The 8,456-nt window shown below is 33.5% G+C and overlaps 1 non-coding gene across 1 annotated transcript; it reads right to left on the bottom strand.

The window, feature by feature from the left end:
- Window positions 1-2,095: 2,095 nt before the first annotated feature.
- Window positions 2,096-2,202, bottom strand: LOC139887318 (small nucleolar RNA R71). The gene has a single exon (XR_011773154.1). It is a non-coding gene; the product is annotated as a small nucleolar RNA R71 (small nucleolar RNA).
- Between the last annotated feature and the right edge of the window lie 6,254 nt (window positions 2,203-8,456).

Below are 8,456 nucleotides of genomic sequence, written 5' to 3'. Positions count from 1 at the left end.
CTATTTTATATACACCTCGCATAACATCAAGTATTTTTGGCGCCGCTGCCGGGGAGACTCTTAAACGCCGGAAGCGCAACGCTAATATATAAAAAAAAAAAAGATTTTTAGCTTACTTCTATTAAAAATTCGTTTTTGTAAAAATACGTTTTAAATATTCAAAAATATAAAAAGAAAAACAAAAATATAAGTATTTTTTTAAAATATTTAAGTTTTATAAGTTTCTTTATTTTTATTTTAGTTTATAAAAATATAAGTTTTATTTTAAAATCTTTTATTTATTTAAAAACAGAAAACAGAAAAAAAAAAAATAAATAAATAAAGAAAAACGCGTAAAAATTCAAACCTGTCAGCTGAATTCTGGAACCCCGCGACTCGCGGGGTTTGATGCTTTAATTGCCGCGACTCGCGGAGCCTTTCTGACAGGCGACAAAAAACCCTAAACCAGCATTAATTACGGGTTTTAATTAATTATTATTATTTAAACCTAATTATTATTATTATTATTAGTTTTATTTTTACTTTTTATTTAATTTATGTATTTAGTATTAATTAGTTTTATTAATTTGTAAAATTAGTAGTTTTATTAAATAAATAATATAAAAATAATATTTTTATAAAAATTGTACTTATTACAACTTTTTGTATATTTTTATATTTTGTCCATTTTTAATCGTTGTAGCGTAATATTTGTATTTTTCACTCATATTTAATTTTAAACTTAGTTTTTGCTATAGTTATTTTTACTCCTAGATTTTTAGGCTTTGCCGTAGAATTCCTTAAGTGCTTTTTCTTTAGACTAAGATTTAGGTGCTTTAGAATTTTGCGACGCGTTTTTAAGTTTTAGTTTCTTTTTAAGTTATTTCCATTTGGGATTTAGTTTCTCCTGTAAGCTTTAATATTTTTAGACCTTTTACTATGTATCAATTATCATTTCAATTAGTAATTTCAATTTGCGATTATAATTTTAAGTTAGTTGTAGTAATAAGGTTAGGTTAGTCAAGTATTTTTAAGTTTTTATAAGTTTCTTTTATTTTTCCGTCACCTTTTATTTTTCAACCATTTTTTCTTTTTCGACCTTTTTCGACGAACTCTTTTTCTTTCTTATTTCTCGCTATTCTAGTTTTAGGACATAGATTTTTATTCTACTTCTTATCTAAATTTCTTAAAATTACGAAAATTTATTTTGAGTGGTTAAATTGATAGACATCAAAATTTTCTGGTTCGTAGTAATAGTTGGATTTGTACGTGGACCGGGTTATTGGAGCCAAACAGTCCTCAATTATATTGAGACCAAACGAATCCTGCCCCTCTGCTGCATCTTTTGGCTATTCGAAACGTGGGCAAAATCAGAAAAGTCTATTGATTGGATAACTTATTATAATTTTTCTTTCCTTTTAAAAACTAATAGGATATTCAGTGAATGCACCGAGCAAGACGTTCACCACCTTTTGTACGTTCACCACCTGTAACTAGATCAAGACATTTAGCAAATATTGTCGCCGTTGATTTTTCTTTAGAATCGTCATCTAGTCGAACAAGAACTCCAACTCAAATTTCCGATAATCCATCTTTTGAACCCGACTTCACAATTAAGAACCCGGAGCATATTCAAGGACAATTCCAAGATCTTGAACCACTAATTATTCCTCCTGAGCCACAAACCATTAAATCAGAATCCTCTAGTGATTCGTATTCAACAAATTCAATTATGGAAGTAACGGAACCTCTAAGTATGGAAGATCGAATGAGAGCCACACGCACGGGCCAAGGTCACGCCATTATTAAGCGAGAAGTTAATGGGCCAGATTATGAAATCAAAGGACAAATTCTACACATGGTAACTAACCAATGCCAATTCAGTGGTGCACCGAATGAAGATCCTAACAAACACCTTCGTACGTTTAAAAGAATTTGTACACTATTCAAAATCCGAGAAGTGGAAGATGAGCAGATCTATCTCATGTTGTTTCCTTGGACTTTAAAAGGAGAAGCCAAAGATTGGTTAGAATCGTTATCTGAAGGGGCGATTGACACATGGGATGTCTTAGTTGAAAAATTTCTTCAAAGATTCTTTCCGGCATCTAAAGCCGTGAGACTTCAAGGAGAAATTGTTACGTTCACACAAAAGCCAAATGAAACATTATATGAGGCGTGGACAAGATTCGGAAGGATGTTGAGAGGATGTCCTCAACACGGTTTAGACACTTATCAAATAGTACAAATATTCTACCAAGGTGTCAACGTTGCTACACGAAAAGACATCGACATAACAGCTGGTGGTTCCATTATGAAGAAAACCGCAACTGAAGCTTACAAAATTATTGATAACACAGCCTCCCACTCGCATGAGTGGCACCAAGAAAAAGATATTTTTCGTTCATCTAAAGTGGCTAGAGCCGATTCTAGCCATGACTTTGATTCCGTTTCAGCAAAAATAGATGCTTTCGAAAGACGAATGGAAAAGATGAATAAAGATATTCACGCAATACGAATCAGTTGTGAGCTATGCGGTGGACCACACTTATTGAAAGATTGTCACATTGAACCAACATTGGAACAACGAGAGAATGTTTCCTATATGAACCAAAGGCCTGGAAATAATTATCAAAATAATTATCAACCGCCAAAGCTAAACTTCAATCGAAATCAAAACATTCTTTACAATCCAAAAGGACCCGAAAATAACTGGTATAACCAACAAGGTCCGAATAACCAACCAACTCAAAACAACACTTTCAATCAACAAAGACCTGGCTTATATAAACCACAACAACAAACCGAAGAGAAAAAGTCAAATATGGAAGACGTGGTATTCAAGCTAGTTGAATCTCAAACACAATTTATTGAAACTCAAACCCAAACGAACGAGAGATTTGATCAGTCATTAAGAACTCAACAAGCTTCCATTTTGAATCTAGAAAAACACGTAGGTACTCTTGCTAGCATGATGAGTGAGAGGGAACAAGGAAAGCTACCGAGTAATACTGAAGTAAATCCTCGGAATGAGAATGTTAATATGGTTTCAACGAATTCTGAAAAACCAGCACCAGAAGATGGGAAGGTTTTAGATGAGAGTAACAATGAAGAAGTTACACCACCACCACCCGAGTATGTAAAGCCAGTGGTGGCACCATACAAACCACCCATCCCGTTTCCAAGAAAAGGAGTTGAGTATGAGCAAGTAATAAGTAATAAAGATTGTGATACTTCTGGAAAGAAGAAGAAGAAAAAGAATAAGAAAGTACAAGAAACAAAAGCCGTAGAAGTAAACCCGGTGAAGACAGTTCCACCAAAACCTCCACCTAGGGTAGGTGATCCGGGTGAATTTATTGTTCCCTGTCTACTTAGTGATTGTGTCATGTATGATGCACTAGCAGATTTAGGTGCAAGTGTAAGTGTTATGCCTCTTTCATTATATAAGAGATTAGGAGTAGGTAAGTTAAGTCCAACGGATATGAGTGTTCGACTCTTTGATCAAACCATTAAGCACCCAGTTGGAATTGCTGACAACCTACCCGTTTAAGTAGGCAATTTAACCTTTCTAGTCGAATTTATTGTCATTGACATAAAAGAGGACCCAAACATTCCTCTAATTTTAGGTCGGCCATTCTTAGCGTCCACCAAGGTGTTATTTGATGTAGGAAATGGAAGAATGACACTTAAAAGTGGTGACAAATCGATCACCTTTATGATTCGAAAGTCTAAATCTCCACCAGCCAAAACCGTTGAACCAGTAAAAACAATTGGTAAGAACCATGTGTTTTTACCAACTCCAGCGGTAATACTTAGCAATAATGAAACGCCTAAGTGTGGGGAAAATGAAGTAACACCTAATGATGACATGATAACAAAGAACCCCGTTGTTGATACGAAATTTAATGATCCCGTTATTAATAGTTCAATGAAGAAACTTATTAAACGGATTCGCGATGCTAGAACCAAGGGGAACTTTAAGTTATGTAACCGGTTAGTATCCAATCTATCACCTAAAGAAAAGGAGAAACTAGTTGAAATTGTGGAAATTACACAGGAATCCGACCAATGGCTTAAAGAAAAAGTCACGGATATGCAAGTTGATTATGGACCAAGAGAAATTAACGATGAAGTTAATCACAATTTTGACACCATGGCTACCTAAGTGTGGGGAGATTCAAATGTTCTAAAAAGAAAATGCTATCTAGAGTTAGTTGTTCTGTTCTCGTGTAGTTCCGAGAATGGAACCCGATTGGTCTTTCCCTAGCAGACCCTAAAGAACTAGTCTTCTCCCCCCATTCTGAATTTTTATTTTTTTTAGGTTTTTACAAAATGAAGACTGCCTGTGAACTAAACCATGGTCTAATGCTACACGCTTTGATCACTAAACGTAATAATGACATACTCCCGAGTGAAATAGTATCAGTAATCAGAGAAAGAATGGACGGAGTTAGAAAAGAATCCAGATGCGAAGATAATAAGTTACAATTTGGTAAAGGAAAATCAAAATCCGCAGCGAAAAGAAGAGCACGACACCTAAAAAGATGTCACAAATACGGAAAATGGTCACATGGAGGTAAATGTTCAAATAATCAAACCTATTCAAATACCGAATTTGTTACTTTATGCAGAGACGGACTGTTCATATGTTTAGAAGAAAAGATACTGAATGCTCGAGGTTACGCCTATGTAGCCATGGAAAACCAATTAAACCGACTATCTTATGAATGGGATAGATCATATAACTAAGAAATCTATTCCACATGTATGTCTGTACAGTTTTTATTTTTATTTTTATTTTTAACCTTTTGATAATAAACGCTAATTTGTTCGCTAAAAAGTATTAAATTGGTATTGAATAAAATTAGGTTTGGCGACCGAAATTATTGATATCATTCAAAAATTTATTACATCACTGCGAAATTTAACGTTTATTCTTAAGGTATAAATATCTTTAAACAATCAACCCAAAATATTTCAAAAATTCGTCATGAGTTAAATTAGGTCTTGGAACCGAAATTACTTTACCAAAAAGAGGGGCGCATATTTTTGATAATATTTGATTGATTAAAGTGGGATAAAAAGACAAAAATATTTTTAATTTTATTTTTACCATGTTTTTAATCTTAATATTTAAATCTTAAATTAATATTGTAAACTTTGTAAAAACAATATATTTAAAATTGTAAATATTTGAAAAATTAATATAAGTTTGATATGAATTTATAAATTTTTAAATTAAGTTTGGTGTGAATTTTTAATTTTTAAAATATTAATTTTTAATTTTATGCATTTCAAATTTTAAGTTTGGTGTGAATTTTTAATATTAATTTTGAATTTTATATTTAAGTTGTGTGAATTTAAAAACAAAAATTTACTTTATCTCATTAAGTTAAGAATATGATTTTTAAAATTCGTCGTAAGTTGAAGACTAGGTCTTTGAATCGAAATTGCTTTACCCGAGGGAGGGACGAGAACTTTTATTATCATTATTTTTAATCTTATTGATTTAAAGTATGCCAAAAACATTGAAAAACCCAAAAATCTTAGCTTTTAAAACAATCGCTACAAAAAGACAAATTTTAAAATTTTGTCGAAGGACGGACTAGGACATCGATCCGAAACGACCTCGTCCTAAATAACAAGGGAAACAAAATTTTAAAATTAAGTACTTAATTGTTTCAAAAGTTAATGATTATAAAAAAAAAAAAAAAAAAAAAAAACTCCGCGACTCGCGGAGTTTAAAGGGTAAATCCCCGCGACTCGCGGGAGGACCGGATTACAGAAAAAAAAAAATAAGAGCCGCAACAGCTCAGTTTCACTCCCCCACCCAAAAACACTGCGAAAGAACAGCGAAAAAACCCCGAAAAAACCCGAAAAATACACCCCAAAATCACAATTTTTAACCGGTAATCACCAAATCTTTTGCTAAAATCATGTTGAGAAGGATGCTATCTAAGAATTACTCAAGAAAAACGGTAAATTTCTACACCTAAACACCATTTAATTCGAAATTTGATGTTCTTGAGCTATTTTTTCCCCAATTTGATTTTGATGCTTTTTAGTGTAATTAGACTTAAATTGTTTATGTATTATGCTTGTATAACCTAGATTGATGCTGTTTAACATGATTAGAAGCCTTAAACTTCAAATTTTGAATAATCTAGGGTTTGTGTTCTTGAGCAAATTTGGGGCTTTTTGATATAAACAGGTTATGGCCGATTTTTGTCATGAATTGTTGCTAAATTGAGTAGTGTAACATGTCTAGGTAGTTAAATAATCCAAACTTTGAGCCTAAACATGATTTTGAAAATTAAAGTGGACTTTTTCAAGTCTAAAATTCATGAACTTGATTTTTGAAAGATAATGCCATTTGAGACTTGTTTAATTGCTAGTAATGATTATTTTGACATGTTATTTGAGTTGAATGCTTATGAACTTGGCGAACATTTTCGTATATGCTTATATGAAAAAGTGTAGATTTGATAAAAATGTGAAAATGAGCTTAAGTTTGATATAAATTGATAATGTCATTGTAATTATTTTGATTGATGATTTTGCTGACACTAACGCATATTTGGATGCACAAAAATTGTGTTTGATGTGTTTTGCAGAATGAAAGGGGTGAATCTTCATCCCAAGCCCGCAATGCTCCTGCTGAGAATTTGGAACAACAGGAGGTGGATAACTACTACAAGCAGGATATACCTCATCCAGTCATGACCTTTTCCGATATGCACTTGGAAGAGTTGCACCCGAACCTGAGATTTGACAGACTTTGGATAGATTATCCAAAATATCAACGGGGTTTGCATACTCTTCACTCTAAGGTTGTTGAGGTACCGAGGGTCATAGAATGGGGACCCTTAGAAGATGTAGAATTGGCCGGGCCAATTAGGGAATTACTTGTACAGAGGTATGGTAATTCTTCTTTTAATGACTGGATATGTTTATTCACCATACGCAGACCTGTATATAAAGTATGGTGTGAAGAATTGTTATGTAGTATAGAGTTGAATGATCGGGTAGCTAGTTTAACCGATCGTTCTTTTATTAGATTTTTGTTAGGCGGTTCGATGCGCCACATGTCTTTACTGGACATGGCTCAGGCTTTACGTATATATACGCCTGAGGAGTTAGCGTCTGCCGATTGTAGAGGATTGATACTAAACGGTAGAAAGATAGATGAGAATTTTGATACACACGGTGTGTGGAGTCAAATGACAAGCCATCACCGTTTCAAAGGGGGAAATTACTCTTATTTGGATATAGATAGAGCCGAATTAAGAGTGATACATAGGTTTTTAGCTAATTCGATTACACAAAGGGGTAAAAACAAGGAAAAAGTAAATGAACAGGATTTGTTTTACCATATGTGTATTCGAGACCCACAAAGCGCTGTAAGTATACCATATTGTGTGGGTTATTATTTATCAGCTATGGTTCGGGGGATGCGACCACATAGCATAATAGGAGGTGGAATTTTTATTACTTTGATTGGTGAATATCTCGGTGTGGATATAAGTCGGGGGGGATTATTAGTAGAAGAACCAGAACCCCGCGATACTATAGGTTTAAATGTATACCATGGTGCGAAAGTTTTGAAGAGGCGAAATAACGCCGCAGTACGATACCATGGTAGACATCCACAGGTGGAGAGAAACCAGCAGCAAGGTAATGTAGGAGGGGGGAATGAGATGCAAGAAATGCATAGGTTTATAGCTTCTCAGGAATACGAAAATGCTAGACAGAGAGCATTTGAAGATTGGCAAGTTCATCAGAACCAGATCATAGCTCATTGCCAACATATAGGTAGAAACTATATTCCTACACCGAAACCCATCTTCCCTCCTTGGTCGATAGAGATGCAGCCACCATATCCTACGTATGACCCTGCCGAAGCATTCTATAGCACTTATGGTTATGCCTGGAACCCCTATTGGTACCAATATCATCCTTAGTTTACTTATTATTATTTTTTTTTATTTTGTAATTTGTAATTATTGATATGTTTAATACTTTTGTTAATATTGTAATCATTTTTATAATTATCTAACTTTTATTCTTAGACTTTAATAATTTTTGAATGTGGGGTAATATACCAAACTTCAAAAATATGTATATATGTTTGCAGTTTATCTTATGTACACAACAGGGTAAAACAACGCATTTTCAAAGACTGGCATTAAGTTCAGCAAAAGCAACTAATTTTGACGACAAGATGCAAAATATATGTGAAATAACAACAAGACGGAATGAACAAATGATGTGCACCATTTATCATTCAGCAAACAAACGCCAATATATTTGGAAACTTTGGTAAAAATTTAATCATTTTCACACAAATCACCCTCAATAATTTAAATTGTTACTGATTTCTTGCAAATGAGGGCATTGCAAGATCTTAAGTGTGGGAAGGGGTTAAATTCTTTCGGATTTTAACATTTTTTACTTTATACACTTGGTTACCATTAAAAATA

Source organism: Rutidosis leptorrhynchoides, chromosome 1 (assembly GCF_046630445.1).
Source record: "Rutidosis leptorrhynchoides isolate AG116_Rl617_1_P2 chromosome 1, CSIRO_AGI_Rlap_v1, whole genome shotgun sequence".
Lineage (NCBI taxonomy): Eukaryota > Viridiplantae > Streptophyta > Magnoliopsida > Asterales > Asteraceae > Rutidosis > Rutidosis leptorrhynchoides.
Note: the sequence above shows the minus strand (reverse complement) of the source record. Positions and strands in the feature narration are given on the sequence as shown.